This window comes from Natator depressus, chromosome 2 (genome assembly GCF_965152275.1).
Source record: "Natator depressus isolate rNatDep1 chromosome 2, rNatDep2.hap1, whole genome shotgun sequence".
Classification (NCBI taxonomy): domain Eukaryota; kingdom Metazoa; phylum Chordata; order Testudines; family Cheloniidae; genus Natator; species Natator depressus.
In genome coordinates, this window is record NC_134235.1 from 127,076,569 (window position 1) to 127,103,943 (window position 27,375).

The window sequence follows — 27,375 nt, forward strand, 5'->3', positions numbered from 1 at the left end:
TGATATCCTTGCTTAGCAATAGGCACAGTTTGGGATGGGGCTATGAATGTCCCACAACTCAGCTAAGCCACTTAAGCCTTATCCTTCATGACCATCTTTTTTTTTTTCTGGTATTGGAATACGCCTATGCAGAAGTGGCCAGTGTGTACGTTATTTAAAAACGTTATCCACAGATATCTTCGGTAACTTCTTCTACATTTACCAATGTGACTTGTCTGTCTTTCTCTGTCCTCTAGATCATCAAAATCTCAGGGGTGGGCACTGTTTTTTACAATACTAAGCACATTGTCAATCCTATAGTAATCATAAGACACTATCTGAAGTATTTCACTCGTGACCTATTCATTCTTTCAGCTTTGAAGCCAAAGCTCCAAAAAATGAGAGTCAGTCACATGGCCTTGCTGTGTTACTTACCCCATTATAGGCTGTTTTAATTACATCTTCAGTCCAGTGGTGCACTTGTTAAGTCAGTATGTGATTCTGAAGTAAACCATGGTGGTTACACAGTTTAACTTCAAAACAATCAGAATGTAACACAGCATTTCACACTAAATATGCAATTAACTCATGTCATCACTGTGTTATCCATTGGAGAAATCATTGTATGTTTATTTTCATGCTGAGATGAATGATAGTTGGCATGAAGGAAATACAGCCATAACAGTGAATCCAAATTATGACAGGTTTCCTAGCATCATGATCTTCATTAATGGGCACTGGCAACAGAAATCCAACAGGTTTTTAGGCAGCTTGCTAGAAAAATGGGCACTTCAGTGTTTCTGCATGTTTTCTCAGTTGGAGGTTCATATACCTCAAGGAGCCACTCCCCCTCACACTTACTGTGCATTATACATCAAGATCCAGAGAAAAAATGCTGCTGTAATTTTTTTTGTTTGCCCCCTCCATAGGACTGAGTTTTTTAATCAGATACTTTTTATGTTTCTTCATGCATTCAAATCATAAACCTAAACTGTTGACGTTAAATATTTTACTTTTGCATGTTTGCTTTGGCAGATTTTAGTGACGAATCAAGTGATGACTTTGGAGAATGAGGCCAGCTAAGGACTTAACTGTACTTCTCTAAGATCTTGGATGATGTGGCACCATAATCACAGGTAGATCTTTCTATTTTATAGATCTCTGCATCACCTACTGGAAACCAGTGCTAAATGAAATTATCCTTTCTAAAACAAATCCATTTAATTTGTAGTTTAAAATACAGTATCTTTTTCAATTTTGTTTGTATATAAACTTGAACCAGTTTTTGCCACATAAAATCAAGGAAGAAGAATCCAGAAATTATAGAGTGTTTGGTGCAGGTCTCAAAAGAAATATTCTGTCCAAACCAGAGTCTCGTACAAGTCACCAGTTCTGCTCATGGAATTATATTTACAGATGCCTGTACTGTATGTCATGCATTTTAGACTGTTTCAATTTGCATGCAGATTGGAGGAAATGAAAGTCCTTTTACAGCCTACTCAGTGCCTCTTAAAGGACAGAAATCCATTTTCTCTTTTTGAGCTTCACTTTTATAATGTTTTTTTCTCTCGTAATTGCAGGGTATTACTTTTGTCAAATGAGATATGTCTCATTTCAAAGTCATACCTCAGTAAAAGCTCTTTTAGAGAGGAAAGGAAGACAATGTCACAGGCTCCCTCATGTTTATTAATATTAATATGCTACTGTCTAGATCAATTGTGGAATCAAACTCCAAGCTTCTTTTCCTTTATTGATGTCAGGAATCTAATGCTGGGGAACAAGAACCATTGATAATATTCCATGCTTATTTAAAGTTTAGACCAGATGGAGGTAGCTGGTTTTAAGCACTGCTGTCATATGTGTGATGGCAGTTATATTATACACTCTGAAGGTGAAATCAAAATAAATTTAGAGTCTGCATCTCAATCCGCAGGAGATGACAATCAATTTAGATGAGCCATTTGGTCTAGTGAACAATTCATTCTGCAAAGGAGGCGGGGGAGTTGAGTTACATTTGTAATGTGGGATATATGCAGTTATACCACCTTGGTTTGTGTTTCCGTTCAATGTAATGAGGAAAGTAAGATTGAACCAAGTCAGCATTGGATGGATTACTTCAAGGAATGCCTACATGAAGAGGGCAGTAGTGTTGGTGATTCAATAGGTGTCCATCTTCCCTCTGAAGCAGTACTAGATCACAGTCCGAGCATAGTGCTGGGGACAATGTGATGTTGGATGTGCCATCATTTGGATGGGATGCAAAACCAAGGTCCTGATGGTTTTGGTAATTAAATAATCCTTGTATTTGTCTTCACAGTAAGATATTCGTCCTGCTGGCCTGCCCAAACTCCATCTTCTGTAATGCCATTCTGTACGCCTAAAACTCTCATAGTTGCCATTCAATAGGATGTACTTCACATTCTGGCCTAAAGAGTTGAGTGGTAATGGGGTTACAGATGCCACATTCTGCCACTGAGGCAGCTGCATTTCAATAATTCTTCTGTATACACAGTATGTAGTATGTAAAATACTTTGAATTCACAGGTGAGTCTGGGCCACAACATTCTGATGAAAAATCTCAAACACTGGAAATTTGGGACTGTCCGGAACCCTGATTTTGGTTCAGCCCTATCTCCATTTAGAATCCTTTGTGAAGAGCAATATAATAAAATTGGCACATGTCCCTACTATGTGTGTCTCCTCATGGGACAGTGTTGTGTATGTCAAATCAAAACAGACCTGGTGATATAATACCAAGGTCTCATAACTTGATGGTTCTCTTTCCTGATGCATAATTTAAGATTCTGATTTTTAGTGAAATCAACATCTTGATTAGTTTCTTTGGTAGTTGTGTTCCAGGAGCATGTTGTGCTATCAGCTGTTGAAAATACATTTCCTGCCTCATGAGAATGCCCTAGATAACCTATTACTGTGTGGCTTTCACTTTGCTTGCTTAATTTTTTGACAGTGGGATTAGAGTTGGAATTACAAATCATGCCTCTTAGGAAATGTTGGCAGACAACATGGCACTAGACATTTTTCTAGTGCTGTTTGTGTCAAGACTTGACAGTGCATGTTTATCATCAGGAATCATGATTCATCATCCACAAAGGATAACAAATATAAAGAACAAATAAGAGGGGGGAAGTGCGATTTGCTGTTTCAGCATGGAGATTGCCAGCATTTTATTTGCAAACAAAATTGAAGTAATCTTTTCACTAGAGATTTGAATGCTTGTGTACCTCAGTCCCCTTAAGCATACTAGGAGAAGCTCATCAAATTTGTATATTCACCATAACAAATTTCCAACACGTTTATTCCTACAATTAGCCTATAAATCAATATTTAGCCATTGAAACAAGGTGTCTATCTGTCAGTTATTGAGCACCCACAACTGTCATATCAAAGGCGTACAGGTGCTCAGCATCTTTGCAAATTAAGTCACTTATTTAGGTGTATAAATGTAGCTTTTAGATGCCTGAATTTAGACAGCTAGGTTTCAAATGTTCACTGTGTGGTATAGATTCATTTATATATGTATATACTCATATGAACATACACAAGCATATAATATGTGCATATGCATTGATATAGGACTACATTTATTTGTGGGGGTATAAGGGGGTGTGTGTGCAATTCTAATCTTGAAATAATAGTTGAGATCAGTCAGGGCAACAGAACACTGTTGTGTATTCATTATAGATGCAGAACATTCAAGTATTTCTTTTGGTCACAGAATTCTCAGTTAAGTTTAGGAAAATCAATTCCAGATTTGTGAACGCTGAAGAGCTTTAAAAAAAAAAAGCGGGGTGATTTCAGCTCCCACCCACTTACCACCCTCGCAGGCTTTTACAGCTGTAGTAATGTTATTTGAAAGTTAGCATGACAGGCAGTAATCCAGGTCATCATAATATCACACATTCTGGGAGAAACAAACAGAGTAAACAAACAAGTAAAAATGTAAAATCCTCTTGTCACAATCAAAGAAATACTGCAGGAGAGATGAAGAGGCAGCTCGGCTGTAAGACAACAATCCATAATTTACTTTGCAGATGTCTCTGTAATTTAAGCAGCAGGCGGAACAACCACACAGTTGTAGATGCTCTGGGGAAAGGATACCCAGAGCCTCATAAATCATGGTGGGGATTAAAAGCAATGAACATTCATCTTCTTAACCTCGTAAAGCAATATTGCAAAGCTAAGGATTACAACTTAGTGTGCATGTAATCTTTGTTCAGGGATAAAGGGTGTCAATTTTTTTAAAAGCTTCTCTCAATTAGCAGTGGCATGTGCCTTCTGGGAAGAGAGCAGGAAAAATAGTTTTTAAGTTGATTTAATAAGAGTTCCTTCGTATGAAAAGAACACTTAATAAGAGCACTTTCTATCAAGAAAAAAAAAAAACTATAAGGGAAGTCTGGGTCTGATGGTAGTTTGTTTCCCATTAAGCTATACTGGTGTTTTCTGTTTTATTTCCTTCTGTGGAAGCTAGATTTAATACACAAGAACTTAAGCAAAAATAGAATTCACACATTGTAGTCCTGGAGTCCTAAACCACTTCTTCTCCTGCAGGATTTGTCTCTCCTCTTCACAGGAACTCAGTGTTATTCAATGGCTTTCATGCGGTAAGCAGGAAATCGTTCACAGGAAAGGTGGAGTTTTAAGGCTTCAAGGCCAAGATTTATAATACCTAGTTAGTCTCTTAATTCCCTATTTAGCCACCTAAGTTAGTTGGCCTCATTTTCAAAAGTGCTGAGCACCCAACATCACCCACTGATTTCAAGAGTGCCCATTGAAGTCATTGTGCAGTTGGTGCTTGGCTCTTTTGAAAATCAAGTCATATATTTAGGTGCTTAAATATGGATTTAAAATGTAAATGTGGGCATATCTTTTGCAAATATTGGCCCACAACTGTACATAGCCTCAAATTATTTTGTTTTCATCCATCCTGTTTCCTGAATGGTCAAAACAAATGTGATTTCTTTTTTTAAGTTGTCCGTGTCCCTTCACATTTTAAAACTTTTAGCCACTTGAGAAATTTGATGTCAAATCGTAAAGAAGTCTGACACTACTTAGTCTCATTCTTGCTTCCCCTTCCACCACAGTTTCCTCAGCTTTGAAGTTACTATTTGTTGATTTTTTTCTCAGGCTTCTAATGATGTCACTGTAGATAGATATGTGTGTTTGCTCTATCCCCTGAGAGGGAGCCCCGGTCTAAGATGCAGATATTTCCTTCCAGTGTGATCACAGCTGGGCTTTTTCCCCAAGTATGTGGGAGTATTAAGTATTAGATAAGCAGGCACATGTGAATAATGCAGTAGTTAGGTTCTGAGGTTTTAATAGTGGCTAATATTCGGATCTTTAAAACAGAGTATAACACTCACCGCCACCTATCCCAAGGCTCCACTCTCAGATCACAGAACCCCTTACCCTATGTTGCATTCCCTCTGCCCAAACAACTTAACTCTTCCTCCAAGATCTTAGATATCTTTTGCCTGGGGAAATAAACAACCTTCACCTCTATGTCTTATCAGATGTTTCCTGGGACTGTATTTCCTCCTCCTCTTTCCCTCAAGACCTTTAAGAAGGCTTTCCATGACCCGGGTGCTTTTGGGGGTTGCCTTTTAAGGTCATTAGAGTCCTAAGGGAAGTCTTATGGTGCCAACACTGGCTCTGAGAGCCCTTGTCTGTGTATAAGAAAGGTTGGGTATGGGAGTAAGCAAGTATTGAGGTTATTTGTGAGGTCATTTATCATTTGGGTTGCACATCTGTGTCATTCATACTGCTTGATATTGTTGTTTAAGGCCCATTGCCTTCAATGCAACTTTCTGGAATTCAAGGGATACTAGTTCATGACCTGTGATTTCAAAATCTGAAATTATGAATCAGCTTTTCTTTTGGAAAAGAATGATTGGGCCCACCATAACTAATGTTCTCCTGGAAACCATGAGCCAGAGCTTCAAAAGAAATGAAATGCCACTTTGAGAGTAGGAGGGATAAATCTTTGAAAACAGTCCTGGATAATCTTCTCTCCATAACCTTAAAAATAATCATGCAGAACTTGAAAGACCTCAAACAGTTTGAGCCCAATGTTTGGGCTAATACCATGGTCATCTTAGTTCCTGGTGTATCTCCATTGACTTCACTGGGAGCTTGTTAGTGCTCTGCACTTGTGAAAATCTGGCCACTTAAAGAGTCTAAATATGGACTCTATAGCCCAACTTTAGGCATCCAGTTGTGCAAATCTTGTCTCATGGGTCTATCTATCGGGCAAATATATAAAAAATGGTTGTATCTGAGTTAGCATTTTGAATCTGAGCATAAAGATCAGTATTTTCTGTTGTAGTTCATGTGATTGGTTCAGCTTTTTTTTCAGGGTTTTATTTTTTTACCATTGTGGATTTGTGTATATTGAGTCATCTTCTTTCCCCCTTCTCCAGATCTCAGTCTATCCTCAGTCTATCCTTAATTCATTGCTATTATTGTTTATTTCACTGTCTGTGTCTTTGTAATTTGGTAACTGGCTTCCAATAAAACGAGTAAAAGGATTAAAAGCTCATATTGAAAAGGAACTGGCTACCACAGCACCACTTCTCTGGTAGGAGGGTTTGAGACCTTGATCCTCCAGTTCACTCTTTATTTCAAAGAATCAATCCACAAAATACTTTACCTGTTGATGATCATTACATTAACTACAGGTTTATTTAGCATTTGTATTGTGGTAGCACTCTCAGGTGTTCCCCTGAGGATGGGGACCCCATTATGTTGGACTCCATACAAACACATAAAAAGATGGCGTCCCTATTAGAGCTGGTCAAAAATGTATGTTTTGTTTGTTCCAAAAAATTAGTGAGCACCTTAATTATTGTCCCTCTGGCTACACTGTAGTCCGAGGTGTGATTGTCTGCACATGCTCCATACCCAAGCGAGCTTTAATCTCCCTAGGGCACTAATAGCAGTGAAGCTGCAGCACTATGGGCTTCAGAAGAGGCTCGCTCACTGCATGCGCACTTGGGGTCCCAGGTGGGCAGCCCAGGCTGAATCTTGTAATCCGACAGCTCCATTGCTTTTGGTACTCACTCTAGCTAGATTAAAGATGGCGCAGGTATGCCTACGTGGGCAGAAATCACACACACCAATTATAGTAGACATGCCAGTTGTTTTTCTCCTTATTCTCTCTCCTTTATTCTTCCCCATTCTCCTTTTCCTTTTTTCCCTTCATCACTTTTTTTTTTCATTTTGTCCCTCAAGAAGTGAGAGATATTTGGAAAGAAAAGAAAAAAAAATCCTCCCTCTCCTTACTTTGGAGTTTTCTTTTAACAAACAACTAAATCGAACAATGGACCTATAAAGCTGCAGTAAATAAACGATCACATAAAATGGTCTCTCTAACATTTTCATTTTTGAGGGGAAAACAGATATGGGTGCAATTCCAAAAGATTTCACTCGTTCCAGTCCTGGCCTTAAAGAGCTTGCAGACTAATTTAAGACAATGTATAACAAATGTGTGATGAATAATAGAAGGGATGTGAGTCAAGACGCGGGTAATGTGGATTAGTGGTAGTATAAGCTAGTTGTGTGCACAGTTTGATGATTCTGAATAAACTGCTGAGCTTCACTGAAAGAGAATAATGTAAAGTGCTAAAAGCAGCAACATTTTTGAGGGGGGCGGAGCGGGGGGGGATAGCAGTGGTGTTTTTCTAAGCTCCACTTAAAAAAAACTCTGCTCACTGTATATCTTTAAAATCACATTCTGTCTCTTCTTTCTTGGGTACTTTGATCAGCAGTGAAATAGGCCAGTGCTGACATTTAAAGTGTCATCATCATTCAGCTTCAGAATTAACAATGCATTGAAATGAATAAAGGGCCGTTCAAAACTTTCTGAGCTATTGTTTACGCTCTCTTCAGACTCAGGCAGACATCTCCGCATCGCTTTACACTTAGTTAACATTTGCTGGTTATTTTTTGCAAAGACTTAATGGGCGGGGGGGAAGGCAAAGAAAGAAATCCTTGGGTTTGAAACAGAAGATAACAGTTATCAGAGTGTTGGTTTGCTGAAATGCTACAAGCCAGCTCAGTTTGAACCTTGCTCCCCAAAAATAAAATAATACAAGGCTTTAAAGGCTTCACATAAAACCATTTTTACCTTATTCATGAGTAATTATATTCTTTGATGATCCAAACAGATTGTGTTTGACTTCACTTTTTCCCCTATAATGGAATACTTGTTTTTTTTTTAAAAGATGACCATTCCTTTGCTCTCTCTCAATTCACAGGTGTTAATTTAATTGCCAGTGCTCCCCTAGGATATTGATATTTCATTGGGTATCTGCTCGATAATGGAGACAATGGATGTGGGTGTTTCTTTGTGTATCTGGTACGTTAGACAACAATGATGTAGTTAATGAGATGCTAAAACGCTTTTATACCTTTTTTATTTAGATTTCTTTTTCAATTATATGCTTGGAAATGCTTTCTTACAAACTTGATTTTTTTTTCCCTACCAATATTCTCCTTTCTTATTGGAAAGCATGGCAAACAATTTCTCTCTCACTCATATAGAATACAGACCAAGGTGTCTGTGACTCCTTTGTTACCTTGTTTGATAGTGCTATTATGGATCATGTAATCAGTTATGACTGCATAATTCATTAAATAGATTAGAGAGGCAAGGTGAGAGAGGTAATATCTTTTATTGGACCAACTTCTGTTGGTGAGAGAGACAACGTTTTGAGCCACACAGAGCTCATCTTCAAGTCAGATTGTTAGTTAACTTGTGCTCCCTCTGCTGGTTTATTTTTCCTTTTCAGTGGTTTCTTTTTCTATAAATATATGCAAACAGTAACTTTAACACTTTGATGGATTCAAAATATGCATGTAAGAGTGATTATATATGTATGTATGCACGTGCAACACTGGGGTACTGGTTACATATCCATGGCTAAGATTGAGTTTGATTTGTGCACATACGCACGCACAAAAACAAATATGTACATTTCAAAAGTGTCTAATGGGTTGGAGTACTTCAAAACTTGAAAACCCAACTTCAGTCACTTTAAAGAAGCCGTTTACAGAATGTGAGTGCTCACACTTTTTGAAAATGAGCCCCTTAAAATGTCTGAAAATTTCTAGTTGGTTCTGAAAATTTAGACCTCTCCATTTCCAGTTTTTGAAAATATTTCCATTTTAGGTTCTAGTTTCCAAAAATTGACACTTTTTTGCCAAAACTTCTCTATCTACTCCCTAAAGATGGGCAGAAAATAGTAAACCAGTTTTGCAGAAAATTTCAAATATGTATGTTTCCCAGGGCTGAATTGGACCCATATTTCATGAAAATTTGTAACATTTGTATCTATTTTAACAAAATTATATTGAAATAGTTTGAAACTATTAATGAACCTTTTCATTTACTGAAAAAAAAACAATATTTTCAGTAAATGAAAACTTTGAAATTCTAAGTAAACATTTTCATTTACCCCAAACAATGTTTTCAGTAAATAAAAATGTTTAATAACCCATTTTTAATTAAAAAATCAATTAAAGAAATTGATGAAAATTTATGGGAAAACTGAAAATTTTGAAGATATTGGCAATTCTGGGGTGAAAGTTCAGGGTTTTTTTTTAAATGGCAATTTTTCATAGGGAAAAGATTTTTGTGTGAAAACTTTCAACTGATTTGATTATTATTAATAATAATAATTAGTAATACTTAGCTCTTAATGTTTTTCATCATTAAATTACAAAGAAATTTACAAAGGAGGTCAAAATCATTCCTATTTTATAGAAGGAGAAACTGAGGCACATGGGGGTAAAATGACTTGTCTATGATCACAGCAGGCCAGTGACAGAGCCAGGAACAGAACCCATGTGTCTTGAGTCTCAGTCCACTGTTCTATTCATAGGAAACAATGCCTCTGTTTGTGACCCTTTTTTATTCCTTAGTGCATTTAAAAGCCTATTTACATTCTGGGATTGATGGACAGAGCCCCCCCATTGAAGGCTGTCTCATTAGAGGAGGAAGCGGCCACAGTACCAAGACTTAACTAAGTACAGATGGACAAAACATGAAAAAACAAGAATGGGGGTGCAAGTCACAAGGACCTGGATGTTGCCCACTGCCTTGAGGAGGAGTCCAAGGGGTCAGTGGACCAGCCCAGCGAAACTCTGACTGCCTTGGAATGTAGAGTATCGTGTTACTGAACACAGACAGTACAGTCAGGGGTAGCGCAAACTCCTCTTAACAATGTGCCTCAGTCCTGATTTGAAGGAAATGGCTTAGGGATGAGAGGATAGTTCAATATCCATTCTTGATCTCTCTGCTGTCATTGCCAATTAGGCCAGTTAATTAAGGTCTATACTGATGGAATCTTGTTTCATACATCCTGTGGAAGAATTCTTAGCTAGTGAAAGTCCAGGGTTGGACAGGATTCAAACCAGTGGTATAGGAATGATGGATCATGGTCTCCCAACACTGACCCTTTTAAAACTTTTTTTCTGAAGCATGCATTATCCCTTGCCACAGTTCTTTGAATGCTTAAAAAAAAAAAAAAACAAACAAACCATTGTTGTATATGTTCTTTAGACTGTGGTCCTGCAAAATAGTGATCCATTGAAAGCGCCCCGTCTGCCTGGGTGATATCAATTGTAAGCTCTTTGGGGCAAGATCCTTGTCTTCTTGCATGTTTAAGTGCTCTTGCACACTGGTGCCATATAAATAAGGTAATTTGCTATGTTGCATTTCATGTACAAAATAATGTAAACTTGCTTCACCCGCAGCATTTCTAAGTGTAGCACAAATAGCCTATTCCCTTTTGGGGTGTCTGAAAGCATCAGTGGTGCTCCTGTAGTTTGACCACTTTGTATTCACTGAAATAGCCTTGCACATGAGAATTTACCAAGACTGCACTGATTTTAACTGATACTGACAGTTGGTACAATAGGTGAAGGAGCTCTTTTAGAGCCTGAGACTTCATACCATTACTCATATGAGTAATCTTGATTCATACTTGCTGAGCCCCCATTGGGATCAATGGGACTACTCACCAAAAAATATATTTGTTTGCAAGGTCAGGACCTAGCTTTTCAATTACTGTACATTATATGCTTTTAAGAGTTATTTAAATATGCATTACCAAGATGAACTATTATGAGGATTCAGACGTCTGTGGTTCATTGGGTACATAGTATGTGCTATAAAAATAGTAATAAAACTTTATGGAAGAAAAATAGACATGTATAAAATTGGCAAATGATTATTGTGGAAGATATGGGCTATCTGTCATCTCTATTATATTTCTAAGTAAAATGTATTTTCGTCTCTGAAAGACCATAAACCAAAAGAGGAAATTAAATACATACAGACTATAATAAGGTGATATTGTGTACGTGCCAAAAACCAAGGACATTCCGAATTGGAAATCAATGGCTGCAAAAACATTGTGCTATATTCACTTTCAAATACCTGGGTGACTAAACCTGCTGTAAGATCTTCAGCTGGTGTAAGTCTCTGCATTACACTGGTTGAGGATCTAGCTAGCTGAATAAGGCATCCAAATACAGAAGCATTGGTTGAACTTACTGAAACTCCTTTCTAGAATTAAGCTGTTTAAGCTTATAGTGGATGGCTTACATCGCTCTCCAGCACTATATGGAGTATATATTTGTTCAAAATAAAATATTTAAGTGCATAAAAATTCAAAGGAAAAATGATGGCCAAGATTTTTAAAAGCAACTACTGATTTGGGGTGTTTCAATTTTTTGGAGTTCCCAGCTTGAGACACATTACAGAGCTTGAACTGCTGGTAAGCGCTGAGCACCCACCCTCTGGAAATTAGGCTCCATCAAAGTGTGTCACGTTGAGCACATGAAAATTGAGGCATCCAAAATCACTAGTAATTTCTGAAAATCTTGGTTGATTACGGTTACAGTATCCTTATTTGGGATTCATCTGAAAAATCAGTTAACCTGGCTGCATATGTTCATGTGATAAAGGCCTATTAAAGAAAGAGATACTCATTATAGTCTGACACATATATAATAACAGCATTCATTGTTATACTATCTTTTATCTCTGCTGACAATTCACCTATTCTGTGACATTTTGATAAAATACTGAAATATGAAATTAGGGCCAAAGAAGTTGAAGTTCTGCAATGGAAATGCACAGCAGGATGAGTTCAGAATGAAGGGCTAGTGAATTGTGGGTATGGATACATATTTACAGCTTCAGACTTGTGTGTTAGGGTGGCTACTCACGCATCCCCAGAATATTGGATATTCTTGTACTTCTGGGAATGGTGTGGGCATACCCCTGCTGGCATGACCTTGCAGGCACCATGTTGAAGAGCACCTCGCCCAGCTGGTGTGACCTCACATGCATTGTATGTGCAAGATTACACATTATGGAGAACACCATTTTGAAGAGTGCACCACCCTACTCCTGCCAGTGTGATCTCACACACACCGTGTGCATGAGGTCATGCTGGAGGAGGAAGAGTGACACACACTTCAAAATGGCATTCCCCCTACATGTTACCAGTTTGGGACACTGATTGATTGTGTATTGATCTCTGCAGTTACCCAATCTCTTTCATGGGTATTGTGTTAGCTCTTAATGTCCTAGCTTTTGTAATTTTAAGATGTAACCTTAATGTTCCCTTCATCTAGAAATATCATATCCTTTAATGTTGATTATTTATTGATAGGAAATTTTATCCAACTTGAGAACTGGACTCTATAACTGTGCTATTCAGAGCTCATGGCCTGTTTTAAAATTAGTTTCCATGGTGGTTTCTTGCTGGGTGAGGGATAGAGAACTTGTGAGCATGTAAAGTACAATCTTTTACAGATGATGCATAAACAATTTAAAGCTTTCCTGACTTCAAGCCTCTATTGTTTGCTGCCTAACTGAAAGGTAATGGGCAGGGAGGAGGAGGCAGACAGTGAGGAGTGTCAAGATTTGTTTGAAGACTTACTTAGCTGTCGGTTTCACTACTTTTCTGTATTAGAGTTATGTCAAATCATGTTAAAATTTAACACCATGGTTTTACATACTTCTTTGTTATAAGGTAATTTTGCTTGAATTACATCAGCCACAACTCTAACGTTCATAACACACGTCTTTAGATGCTGCCAGTAAAACACTGGCGTGATGGGCACTCCTTCACAATAGTTATTCCAAAGTGATGGGAGAAGTTTAAACATTTATAAGACATTTCAAAAATGAAATAAAAATAAAAGTCATTTTTAAAAGGGTTCACTCCCTCCCTGTAGGATATTGCCTACGCTATGTTTTAATATAGTTTTCACCCCCACCCCCAGTTAAGAAGCAAATACTGCTGTTCCCTCTCTGTTGGATTTGGCCCCTAGCAATCTGCCATCAGTGGGGGGTAACATACAATTTCACTGTCCAAGAAGCATAGCAGGGAAAGAATTGTAACTCAGTCACAACATACTATCTGTTTTCCCAGTGCTCTGTGATATCCCTTTTCACTGTGCAGCTGCCTGCCTCCTCTATGCCAGCCCAGCTATGTGGATGCTTTATTGGGAAGAGGGGATTGCAGTCAAGGATGCACCCACTTCTTGCCTACGTGTCTGTGCAGTGAGGAGAAGAGCAGCTTGTATTGCTGCTCTTCACCCACATTGTGATGTGGTACAGGTAGCTTGTGTTGGGGATTAAGTGGATTTCTCAGGTCCCCTCTTCTCTACAGAGAGGGTCATAGGCCAGCTCATGAGTGTGTGTGTGGCCCTGACCACATCATAACTACCACACTTCCACTGTTTGGGAGGCCAGGCAGTGAAGTGTCTGAACAAGGAAGCCTCAACTCCTATGTCATAGCAGATGTCTCTGACAGCAGTGTGCTGGATTTTGGAGTGATTGGAAAGAGGCCGTTTTTGAGGTACGACTAGTCGGGCTATGCAGAGATTGGATCAGTGGGGCTACAAACCAGTGAGGAGAGAAGAGAAGGCTATGTCTGTTATTTTCTCCCTATATCCAGGGTCATATGTTGTAGTAATAGCCTCAGTCCATCAGTGAAGAAAGCCTCACACACACACCCCGCCCTGCAGGTTGTGGGGATGATTCCATCCTCCCTGTCTTCGTCCCACAGGCTACTTCCTTTCAGCTGTGCACAGGGAGAAGGGAGAGCCACAGTATCTCTTAGAGAGAAGCCCATAAAAGCTTTATTTTTTTCCCCAGGAGGCAATGGTATGTACTGGTATCAGACAGACTGGGAATAGGGCGAGATGGAAGACAAAGCCAGCAGAGCCCTCTCCATGGATGATTGGGACCCTGGGGCATAGAGCTAATAGAAACCAAACTCCAGTCATGTAGAGCCTCAGTAGCTCCCAGGACAGTCAGGAAAGATTTCTGCTTACCCAGAGGGCATAGACTTGCGAATGAAGTAGCAGCAACTGGGCAGTATCATTTTGCTCAGTTATTCCCTCTGCACCTTGGTTTGTGGCCTGTGTCTTCGGTTCACAATCTTGAAGCTATACCCTTTCTGTGATCCCATTCCACAGACCATGTTGTGGCTGGTACAAGCTGATGAAGGAGCAAAAGATGTTTTGGGGCATTTTTTAGGTATAGACCATGTAACCAACATTTTTTCTGTCCCACTGGTCTTACCTTGCTCCTGTGATCCAGGTCAGGGGGCAATGGCAAACCGTGACAGTCAGAAGACTAAAATACTTACAGCATGTTTACTGTTAGTAGTCACAGGTGCATAGCACAAGTAAAATTGTACTTGGGATAGGTGTCCCAAAGACAATCTTTTTTTATGAAAATGCAAATCTATGCCATGAAGAAAGCTTGAGAATGTCCATGCTGTGGGACAGCTAGTTGTGGAATGGTTCTATGTCATTAATGGCTGACAAAAGCTATCAGATAGATACTGGACCTATTATCGACTCACTTGGGATCCAGATATTTGAGAGACTGCAGACCCTATATGGCATTTATAGGCTTGGCACAATTCAATTTTTATTTTTAAAATAATTTTGTTAGCTAATATCTGTTTATTTTAAGCAATTTTTAGATTTTTATTGATGTAAAGGTTCGTACTTGTGCAAAATTATGGGTTTCCAACATTTATTTTTATTGACTTTTACATGTTACAGTTGCAGAAAAGATTTGGGGGGGTCAGACAATTATTTAATGACAGTAGTAATTGAGATTCTGAAATGATGTGAGATTGAATTTGTCAAAGCCAAAGAAAAGGATGCTGAAGTAATCAAGACACAAGGTGATGTGAAGCTTCAAGACATACAAGGTAATCAAGACACAAGGTGATGTGAAGCTTAATTTTAGTGGCAACAAGTCTCCTGTTCCTTCACTTTGACATATTCAGCATCTTTGTTGGTGAAATGTCCTTCTTTGTTGACAGTCCCCTCTTCCTTTGTAATTCATTCTCTTTGTGTGTGTGTGTGGTGCCAGAACCCAAGTTTGAGCTTCAGTTCACATTGTTAGATATTATTATATGGTTTATCTTGTCTGATGTATTTAGAGTGTTTGTTTATCTGAGTGATCCATCGCCTGTCATTAAGGTTGCCGACTGTATAATTGTACAAACCCAAACAAGCTTGCCCTGCCCCCTGTCCCGAGGCCACACCCCACCCCTTCTCTGAGGCCCCATCCCCTGCTTGCTCCACCCCACCCTACCCCCTCGTTGCAGGAGGGGGTGCAGAGTGTGGAGCATGCACTGTGGAATGTGGGCTTTGGGAGGGAGTTTGGGTGCAGGATGGGGCTCAAGGAATGGTCAGAGAGTTGGGGTGTAGGAGGGGGTGCAGGCTCTGTCTGGGGCCGGGGATGAACAGTTTGGGGTGCAGGAAGTGTCTAAGGGCTGGGGCAGAGGCTTGGGTGTGGGGTGCAGGCTTTGGGAGGGAGTTTGGATGCAGGATGAGGCTCAGGGCTGGGACAGATGATTGGGGTATGGGAGGCGGTGCAGGCTTTTTCTGGGCCTGGGTATGAGGGGTTTGGGGTGCAGGAGGTGTCTCAGGGCTGGGGCAGGGGGTTGGGGTGTGAGGTGAAGGCTTTGGGAGGGAGTTTGGGTGCAGGAGGGGGCTCAGGGCTGGAGCAGGGGATTGGGGTGCGGGAGCGGGTGCGGGCTCTGGCCGGGAGGCACTTGCCTCCGGCAGCTCCCGCAATGGTGACATGTCCATTGGCTCCTTGGCACAAGCAGAGGTGGCCAGGTGGCTCTGCGTGCTGCCCCTGTTTGCAGGCACTGCTCCTGCAGCTCCCATTGGCTTCTTGCCTAGGAGCCACAGGGACATGCTGCCACTTCCAGGAGCTGCTCAGAGCCAGGGCAGGTAGGGAGCATGCCTCAGTCCTGCTGCGCCACCCACACCGACCGGATTTTTGGCCTATTAAAATCCCCCGGATTGCTTTCAGTAGCAACTGGGAGATTGAGGCTGATTCCGGGAGACTCCCAGCCAATCTGGGAGGCTTGGCAACCCTACCTGTCATCCATCTTCTGGCAATCAGAGATTTAGGGACACCTGAAGCAAGGGGTTGCATGGCTAATAGCCACTGATGGACTTATCCTCTCTGAACTTATCTACTTTTTTTTAATATAGTTATACTTTTGGCCTTCACAGAAGCCAAAAGTTCCACAGTTTGACTGTGTGTCATGTAAAGAAGTACTTCCTATGTTTGTTTTAAATCAGCTGCCTATTAATTTCATTGGGCAACTCCTAGTTCTTGTGTTATATGAAGGAGTAAATAAAACTTCCCTATTCAGTTTTCCAATGTTCATTGTTCCTATGTTTTCCAATGTTCATTACTTTGAATTTATCAAAACTGTATTTTATCTGCCATTTTTTTGCTCAGTCACCCAATTTTGAGGGATTCACAGTCAACTTTGGACTTAACTATACTGAATAATTTTATATTGTCTGCAAACTTTGCCACCTCTCTGTTTAGCCTTTTTCCAGATCATTTATGAATATGTTGAACAACAGTGCTACCAGTACAGATTCTTCAGGGACCCCGCTATTTCCCGCTTTCCATTGTGAAAACTGACCATTTATTCTTATCCTTTGTTTATCTACCTGAGTTCAAGTTCTCCCGCTGCCTGAGCAGGAAAACAGAGTTCATCTGGTATCTGCCACCTCTCACATGAGTGCCCTAGCCACCGGGCTGTTCCACTGTGGAAAAATAACTTCTAGAAGTAATTAGAGCAGGGAAGACAGAGCCTGGGTTACCCACCTACCAGGTGAGTGCTCTAACCACCGAGCTACAGAGTCAGTCTCATGCCGTTTTTGCACATGTGACCACTAATTAATTTCACATACTATAGGTCACCAAACAACCATCAAATGTGTTTTCTGGACCTTCATGCGCTAGACAAGTGAAATGCAGTGAAATATCATTAGCTGTAGCTTAGTCAGCTTTACCTGACATATGGTGATTTGCATAAGCTCCTGTTTGCAGTACTGGGCTGGGAGCTGACTTCTGCAGCACAGGGTATCCTGGTTCTCTTTGCTGTTTTGCCATGACTGGAATTGTTTGTTTCCTACTGAAAGCTTAACAGCTGCATCATGCTGAGCAAAGTGTGTGTTTGCAACCATTTCTCATCTTTGTCAGAAATGATATAAATTGTCTTAGTGAGATTTTTGAGTACTGCTTGTACTGTTGTGACACTTTTTCGTGGTTTCAGTTTTCATTTCAAATGTGAAGCTCAAGCCAGCTTTACCAAAAGTTTGCATACCGTTTTATGAATCTGTGCTAAATTTTTGAGGGATTTATTGGGCTGGGTGGAAACTATTCATATAACTTTGTGACACACACAGTATCAATATTTGGTATACCATCTGTACTGGCTTAGTTTTTTTTTTTAGTTGGGGAGTTTATATGGGCCTGAAACTCATATAAAAACCGCAGAAGTTTCCATCAGAATGGAAATAATTGTTTGTGCAAACCAAAATTGTTGCTATTCAAGACTCACCTTTATAAAGTCTATGTTGTGGGAATGCATACACTACATACCTCAATGCAGTGGGGCCCAAGGGGCTCATAGCCACTGGTTAATGTACTGGGTGATCCTGAAATAAATTAAGGGGACATGAAAATATCCCTGGAAAATGAAATGTACACATATGTACAATGATAGCATCCAATTATTCTAGAGGTTTACATTAACTGTGAACTCATTAATACATTTAACTATTGTACAGGAAGTATAATGTACAACCAAGAAAGACATTAATGCATTTCACTGTCACATGGGAGACCCTAGTTTCAGACTCAGTTTGGGCTTTCGCCCACTGGGTCAGTAAAGTGTTCAAAATGCTGCGGAGATGATAGGTTCTCTCAATCTTTCAAGAGGTGGCTGTATTGCTAACCAACATCCACTATTAGTAATTACCTATGCACTGACAGGAAACATGTCACCTTTTCTTCACAACGGGACTATCTATATGCTGTGTTATAGCTGTTCGAGAGAAAGAGTGGGGTGGATTAAAAACCTGTGATGCTTATTCAGACCATTCCTGATTCTTGCCTTAGCTCAGAGTTGATCATAACCTTCATATGTGTCTTGGCCAAAGACAAAGGAAAACCCATTCTCAAGTGCTTAAAGACCTACCACAATGTAAGTGTAGTCTGTGGGGTGAGGGGAAAATATAATGGGGATCTCTATACTCAGATTTGAAATCTGATTGCTTACTGTAAGGACACAAATGTTACAAGGATTTTTTTTTCTAAACCCTTGCACCCATTTTATATGTATAAGATATATGGGGGCTGGGGGGCTGGGCAGAGAAGAGAAGGTGGTAATCCTTTATATTATTAAATGATTTGAGAATACATAGGGAGCCTGTTAGTTTTCAAAGTCTGACTTCAAAGAAAATAATCCTGCAGTACTGTGAGCAAGAATAGATATAAAGAGAGTACAGGAGTAGGTTAATGACCCTCTGAAAGTAAAATTACATTGTTAATTGGTAAGACAATTTTAAATTAAACTTTTGTTCAGTATTTGCCTAAAAATACATTTTCAGAACAGGTATATTAAGTGCTTATATACCCGTGCTAGCAGTCTAAATAATAAAATGGGTGAACTAGAGTGCCTCATATTAAATGAGGATATTGATATAATAGGCATCACAGAAACTTGGTGGAATGAGAATATACAATGGGATGCAATAATACCAGGGTGCAAAATATATTGGAAGGACAGAAGGAAGGTTGTGCTGGTGGGGGAGTGGCACTATATGTGAAAGAAAGCGTAGAATCAAATGAAGTAAAAATCATAAATGAATCAAACTGTACCATAGAATTTCTATGGATAGAAATTCCATGCTCTAATAATAAGAATACAGCAATAGGGATATATTACTGACCATCTGAACAGGATGGTGATAGTGACTGTGAAATACTCAGGGAGATTAGAGAGGCTATTAAAATAAAAAAAAACCCTCAATATTAATAATGGAGGATTTCAGTTATCCCCATATTGACTGGGTACATGTCACCTTAGGACGGGATGCAGAGATAAAGTTTCTTGACACCTTAAATGACTGCTTCTTGGAGCAACTGGTCCTGGAACCCACCAGAGGAGAGGCAATTCTTGATTTAGCCCTAAGTGAAGGACAGGATCTGGTCCAAGAGGTGAATATAGCTTGACCGCTTGGTGTTAGTGACCATAATATAATTAAATTTAATATCGCTGTGGCAGGAAAAGCACCACAGTGGCCCAACACTAGCATTTAATTTCAGAAAGAGGAACTACATTCATATGTTCTTATGTATTAAAATAAAAAGAGTCAAATGGCTTGTAGTATTTACTGTCCAAAATTATCATATAGATAAACTGAAATTCTTCATTTTCAGGTGGGTTTTGCTAATTCATTTGTTTGTGATGTAACGAGGGTAAACAAAACACATGTGGCTAGAGACTAACAACATAGCTGTTAAAACTAGACCAAAATACAGTTAAAGTGCGACATGACCACATATGTGCTTGGATGTATAAACAGATTCCTTTTGGACGTAAGGGAAGATGTTTACATTTGATGTATTTCCTCAGTCTGTAGGGGTAATGAAGACCATATGGAGCAGATAACCCAAATGGAATGATGTTCTGGACTTTAAATGAGGCAGTCTGTGTGGTGAGTGGCTAAATTCCCAAGTGTGTAATGTGGGAAGCTCAAATGAAGATGGCTGGTGGTAGCTCAGTCACCTAATGATTTATGCAATGTGTCCTCCATTCCCTCTCTTTAACGTGTACATTGAAACTGTACTGGAAGTTGAGCAAGAGGACCAGCACAAATTGTGAATTAGAGCTGGCTGGAAAAATTTCCGTGATATATTTTTCTGCAGGAAAATGTAGTTCTGTCTAAATATAAACACTTCAAGAAATTGTGTTGAATTCAACAAAGTTTTGGGCTGGTCTATGCTGCAAAGTTAGGTCGAGTTAACTGCATAGCTCAGAAAAAAAAACACACCCTGTGCAATGCAATTAAGATGATTTAAACCTTAGTGTAGACACCGCTAGGTCAATGGAAGAATTTTTCTGTCAGCCTAGCTACTGCCTCTCAGAGAGATGGATTTACTAAAGCAATGGAAGAACCCCTTCCATTAGCAGCCTTCAATTTTGATAGCAGCCTTCAATTACCGGAAGGGAGGTTCCAAAGAGGATGGAGCGAGGCTATTCTCAGTGGTGGCAGATGACACAACAAGAAGCAATGGTCTCAAGTTGCAGTGGGGGAAGTCTAGGTTGGATATTAGGAAACACTATTTCTCTAGGAGGGTGGTGAAGCACTGGAATGGGTTACCTAGGGAGGTGGTGGAATCTCTATCCTTAGAGGTTTTTAAGGCCCAGCTTGACAAAGCCTTGGTTGGGATGATTCAGTTGGTGTTGGTCTTGCTTTGAGCAGGGGGTTGGAGTAGATGACCTCGTGAGGTCTCTTCCAACCCTAATATTCTATGATTCTAATAGTAATCCAGTGTTTAGGGCACTAGATTGGCAGTTGGGAGACATGCTTAATGGCCTGCTCTGCCACAGACTTCCTGAGTGACAATGCACAAGTCACCTAGCCTCTCTGTTCCTCAGTTCCCCATCTGTAAAGCTGGGATAATAGCACTTCCTTATCTCACAAAAGTGTTGTGAAGATAAATACTTTCGACTGTGAGATGCTCAGATACTATGAGAGAGAAGAAACAGCAGTTAAAGGAGCATAATGGGCAAAATGAGGCACAATAAGAGGAAGGGATGAGAGTGGGAGAGAGAGAGAGAGAGAGCGCACAAAAAAGGCAGAGACAGAGGAGTAAAGGGGTACCTGACATCAAAATGTCATTTTTCACATTCGCATTTGGAAAGGTTCCACATCACTGACCTCTAGCATAAAATCACCCTTTAATAAATACTATAAATGGAATATAACAGGTACAGAATCTTCAAAGGCAAGTCGTCTGCATTGAAAATCATTGTGTACCTTTCATCCAGTGGCAAAAAGAGAGAAGAAGGGTCAGGCAAGGAATCCATTAGCTGGTGTTTCAGAGAATTTCCTTCCCTGTGACTTAGTGCATTTCATCCATGTCTTCCTGAAGAAACAAGGAAGGAAAGAAAATGTGCTCCAGGTTCTCTGCTATTCAAGCCTCCAGAAAGAAAGGAAATATTGTTTTAGTTTTGGATTGCGGGGGAGAGGTTTAAAAGGCAGATGAGCTTCTATTTTTTTTAATCAGAAGCCAAGAGAATATGCCAAGGGACTTATTAGTGCAGAAATGTATCAATAACATGCCAATTTGTGAAGATCCTTATAAAGAACTAAGGGGTTAAATTGGTAGTTTAATCAATGACAATATAGTCTTTATATAGTGTCACTGGGGAGAACGCTTTAAAAATACAAACCAAAATGAAATTTATTTGGCCAATATTTTTCTGCTGCCTTTGCTATTATTGAGGCTATTTGTATCCTACCCATCTCAATGTCCTCATCTGTGTTATCTTGCGGAGAAATCATAAAACTTGCTTATGGCATCATTGTCTGTTGTGATGGAAATAATTGTGAAGTCACAAATCCAACAGTATGAATTCAAATAAAGAAAAAAGGGCATTGGAATAATAATTAACAAATGTACACGGTAGAACAAGAAAGTCAATCCAGCAAGAGGTTGTAACTGCAGTTTTAATTATGGTCCACAGGGGCAGAGCTACAAAGGACAAATTGTACATTTTATTCTCAGTAACTCTGTTTTATATATACATACTACCACGTGGGTGTATGTTTGTTTAGCTATCTCTGTTAATTTGATTAATCTCTGCAGTTTCCCTTTGCAAGAAATGATTTCTCTCTGTATTAATGTTCACTATGTTATTTTCATCTTTGATTTATATCACTCACTGAATAATTCTCTACGAGAAATAGGACTAAACAAGATTACATTTTGAAAACATATATTTTAGCATGCACTTCCATATACGATTGTCATGAAACAGCCAAGCAATCTCCCTCTGTCCTTTCTAGAATTCCATAGAAGTCACTTTCTTTCTTCCAGTATTTTCATTAAAAAGAAATAAAGGCGAACAAAATCAGTCCAATACACAATCAGCACAGAAGCACTGCAAGTCTGAAAGGGCTCAGGTGTATTCTTCCATTTCCCTCAAGAGGCCTGTTATCTGGCCTGATGCCAACATAAAGATCCAACCTAGGGTGGAGTTAACTAAGGCTTGTAAAGCTGCTGATCCACCTTTACCAAAATGTTAAAAATGACAATGGGGGAAAAAAAGAATTATATTACAAATAAATGGTTTCAGAGTAGCAGCCATGTTAGTATCCGCAAAAAGAACAGGAGTACTTGTGGCACCTTAGAAACTAACAAATTTATTAGAGTTATGCAAGAGGGTGAGCAAGTTGGATTTTAAAACTCTAGCTTAATTTAAATATGATTCCATTCAGATCTGCACTCCCCTCTCCCCTAATTTTTGCATATTTATTTTATTTTGATTTGTATGATACAATTTAAAAGTACTGGTCCTGTTCTCTGTGCTCCTTTGAAATCTGCTAAAAGGACTATCCAGGTTCAAACACAAATTAGCCTGGCAGCTTCCCCAAAAGCAGTGTAAAAATAGCCAAAAATAAAATAAAAACAACCTCCCTATCAAAATAATAATAATCATTTACCCAATCTGTCCTTCCATTTCCAAAAGCTTGGCTGAAGAAGTGTGTTTTACATGATGTCCCTATAGTCCATAGAAGTGGATTATTCTAGACCAAAGAAGAGAAGTGAATTCCAAAAATGAGGGCCCCTTATAGAAAATGCCTATTTTTTGAACTGAGGAAGCCTCAGTTGTAGCAGTTCTGCTGATATCAAAGACAGCACTAGGGTACAGTGGGGAGCTGCTCATCCAAACGTTACACATCCATCAAAAGCTTCATAGGTTGAGAATATCATCTTAAATTTCTCATGGAAACTGATAGGGAGGCAGTACAGATCATGGATAACTGTTGCTATGTGCTTGTGATTAAAAACAAAACAAAACATAAGATATAAGCCAGTGCATTCAGAGCCGTCTTCGATTTCCCTGCAGATTGAGTATTCATACGGTCTAGTCTCAAGACATGGATCATGGTAGCAAAGTCTGTACCTGCAACTTCCTGGCTAGAGATGTAGACTGAAAAAAGTCATCCTAGTTGTTGCTGCAGTGTGGCCATTTACTAGTAGTTGAGGGATCCAGCCATGCCCCCTAAATAATATTTGTAACTAATGACTGTAACATACCCTCAAGGAAAGTAGCTGACATAATCTCCCAACTCTTCTAGTTACTTCCTCATCCTACCTGCAATACTTCAATCTTATTCAAATTGAAGCTCAACCAGCTAGACCTCTTCCATGTCTTACTGTTTACCAAACACTGGGTGAGGAATTCAGTGGTTTTGGCTTGGAGTAGTGGGATACAGCTATGGAACTGGGTGTCATCAACCTATTGAAAACACCATAACTCATGCTTCCTCATCATCCCTCCTAATGGCCTTTGGCAGGGTTGCCCACAGTCCCATTTTTCAAGGGATGTCCCTTATTTAAATAGAACATTGCCTATCCCATACTAAATCAGTACAGGACACCGTTTATCCCATATTTCAACATATTAAAAATATCATGCAAAGGCAGTTTTATTATTACCTTACCTTCCAATGATATAAAGTTTTTCAAATTAGGCAATGTAGTAATGCAGAATCGGTCCCATGATTTACTGAACCAATATAGCGGAACTAATATTTGGAAATCACATTATTAGCGGCTAACATTAGCTGAAAGCAAACTTTTACCACATGGTCAAGAAAATGTTCAATGCAATTAAGAGTGAAGCATTGGGAACACCAGACAGTCCTCCTGAACCTAAACAGAAAAAAATGAAGATATAAAAGTCAATGGGAAGAAAAATACAACTGGGTAAAACCTTTCAGTTTTGATTCTGGAAAAGCCTTTTGTACTTTGTGCCAGTGTGAATTCACTATCAGGCACGGAGGCAAAATGACCTGAAGAAGCACACAGCAACCGATGGACATAAGAAAAACACACAGGCTAAAACTATGATAAATATTAGCAAATTCTTTGTCTCTTCAAACACTGAAAGTGACAGAATTGCAGCATGAGAAATTCCACCTCTTTTCCACACACTTAAACACAACCCAAGTTACAACAATATGGATTGTGGTAATAAGCTTGCCAGTGAAATGTTTCGTAATTCAAATATTGTGGACAAATTGTGTTGTGGAAGAACCAAAGCAGAGCTATTAGTGACCAATGTTTTGGCCGCAAAGTCTATGGGGGATTGTGTATGGGATTTATTACCGTCACCCACAAAACAGCACTTGTATTTCTCTGTAGCAACAGATGCCTCAAATAAGGGGAACTGGAAGATGTTTCCGATGTGCCTATGATATTTCACCGTTATCAAACTGTGTGAAGTGCAAGTGGCTCAATTTTTATGAAGACAGTGATGAATCCGTAAACGGCATTCATCATGCTGTAATGAACTGCCTAGAGAAACACCAGCTTAATGTTAATTGCATTACTGCATACTCTACTGCTGATGCAAATGTGAACTATGGCAAACACAATTTGGTATATCAATTATGTCCTGAAAATGACCCCATTTTGAAGGTGAACTACCCTGCACACATAGCTCATTATACTTGCAAACATGTGAGTGATCTGTTGCTGGTTCACATAGCAACATTTGTGTTGAAAATTTACAGCCATTTTTCTGTGTCTGCAATATGTGGAGAACAACTCTGAAGTTTTTTGAGTTTGTTGACATTGTATGGAAAGAAGTACTGCGATCCTTGAGTACAAGATGGCAATGCTTTAACTCAGCAGTCGATCGAGTTTTGAGAAACTGGCAAGCAATTTCAGCCTACTTCAAGTGACTAAGGGAGTCTTGTCCAGTAGCATTAAAGAACATTTTCACAGAAGATGGTGAGTATGCGTGCATTGTGGAAACATACATGTTTTTTACAAAGTGACTTGTATCTTTGATGTACTTGTTAGGAAGTTGGAGGAATCAAAACTATACATTACTGATGTGTATGTGGAGATGTGCCATTTTAAGATGAGGATGCTAAAACAGAAAGAGGATTTTTTTAAAAAAAATTCCAAGCCAAACAACTGATGGGAAAGCTACTACTACAACAAAAAGCAAAGGTAAAACAAGACTTCATTACATTTTATTACTCTCTGCTTTCGTACACCAATAAATGGTTTGATTTCTCTACTGACAATGCAGTGATGAACTTGAAATCCATTGGTCCCTATGAGAAGCTTAGTTTCTCAGATCTTGAGGATGTAACAGATACACTCATAATGAGGGAAATCATAAACATGGACCATCTCTATGAGGAATTTTGCACCAGTCGAGATGTGATCAAAACATCAAGAAATGACATTTCCAAATCTATCAGTAAAAAAATGGGTGTATGAATTTCAGAAGCGTGGAAGAGAAAACTTGAAAAACTTGTTCCAAGTTATGTTCTTTGTCCTCAGTATACCAGGATCAGATCTGTAGTGAGGATTTTTTCATTAATGGGGAATAAATGGTCTGATGTATGGAATACATGCCACAGAGATTTAATTAAAAGCAACCTCCAAATTTGCATAATCTTTCAGTTATCCTACAAAGATTTCTTCATCTCTGTACAACAAGACTGGGAGTTGCTGAGTGCTGCAAAAAAAAAAAAAGCATCAAGAAATAGGTGAATGTAGGTGAATACTACTGGATGAGGATGATAATAATAATGAATATTAGGAGGGGCAGAGATGACTTGTACCTACTGATAGTGGGGGGGATGGCAAAGTGAGCACAGTGGCTTCAACAGATGCTACTGAGCATGCTCAGTTGGTGTGAGCATGCTCAGTACAAGCCATTCTGCAAATCTTGGGGGAGCACGTGACCCTGCATGACTCTCCTCCCCCCACATCTCCAAACAAATGTTGCCTCTGGGTAAGGGTGCTAGTAAAACAGTCCCATATTTTTGAAATACAATGTTGGCAGCTCTACCTCATGTACATATTGAACAAGAGAGTAAGACAGGATGGAATCTTGTCAAACCTTATATGAGAGAGCTCTTGGGGCAGACAAGCAACGAGCCAAAACTGCACTGAGCACAACAAATAGAAATGGGGCCATGAAAGGGCAGCCACATCTATTTCCACTAGGATTCCATTCTAATCAACAGCTCAAGACCAACTGTTCTAAAAGCAGTTCATAAATCTAAGACCTGGAATATGTGGTTAGCTCCTGTGTTGAGCTGCACACAACATGGATTGGTAGAGTGCAAATGTGGCATGGAATTCATCATGGGACCACTGAATGCAGGACTTAATACCTCCAGTGTAAGTTAGAGCAACAATAGGGAACCAAATTTGTAGCTCACTTTTAGCTTTTACCCACAGTTCGACCTTGCAACTTGTAAAGAAATGTGCTGAATAAAGAATGAGTAAAGACCTCTGGATTCTTCTGGAATGTTTGTTGTTTTGAGAATGTTAAAAATAAAAATGACAACTTATTGCCTTATTATCGGGGAGGAAAAAAGGACTCCTCACTTCTGATTTTTTCAATATAGAAGATAAAAACAGTTTCCAAAGGATTTCAGAATCTAATCTATCCTTCAGCAAGTTGATAAGCAGAAAATGAAAAACGAAGAATTGCAAAAAGAGAGCTTGAAAATAAATCAGAATTAGTTATGTGAACAAATGAATGAATTGACTAAATCTAAATGCACAATTATATCACAAATTATGCTGAAAATGCAATTGCCCATTGAAACAGACAGCAACTCTCCTGAGGCCAACTGCATGCTTCTGCACACTCATTTAAAGTGAAGTTCTACCATGAAAAACAGCAATGAAAAAATGGCTTCGTTTTACTCAACAGATCTGTTTTCTGTGTTCATCCAGATGAG

General features: G+C 39.3%; 1 protein-coding gene across 3 annotated transcripts in view; it reads left to right on the forward strand.

Moving 5' to 3' along the window:
* Positions 1-27,375, forward strand: part of CDH12 (cadherin 12) — an 822,829-nt gene that overhangs the window by 285,762 nt on the left and 509,692 nt on the right. For all 3 annotated transcript variants that reach the window (XM_074944993.1, XM_074944992.1, XM_074944994.1), the window contains exon 2: positions 1,015-1,115. The gene's annotated coding sequence lies outside the window, so the exon portion shown is untranslated. The remainder of the gene's footprint in view (positions 1-1,014; positions 1,116-27,375) is intronic.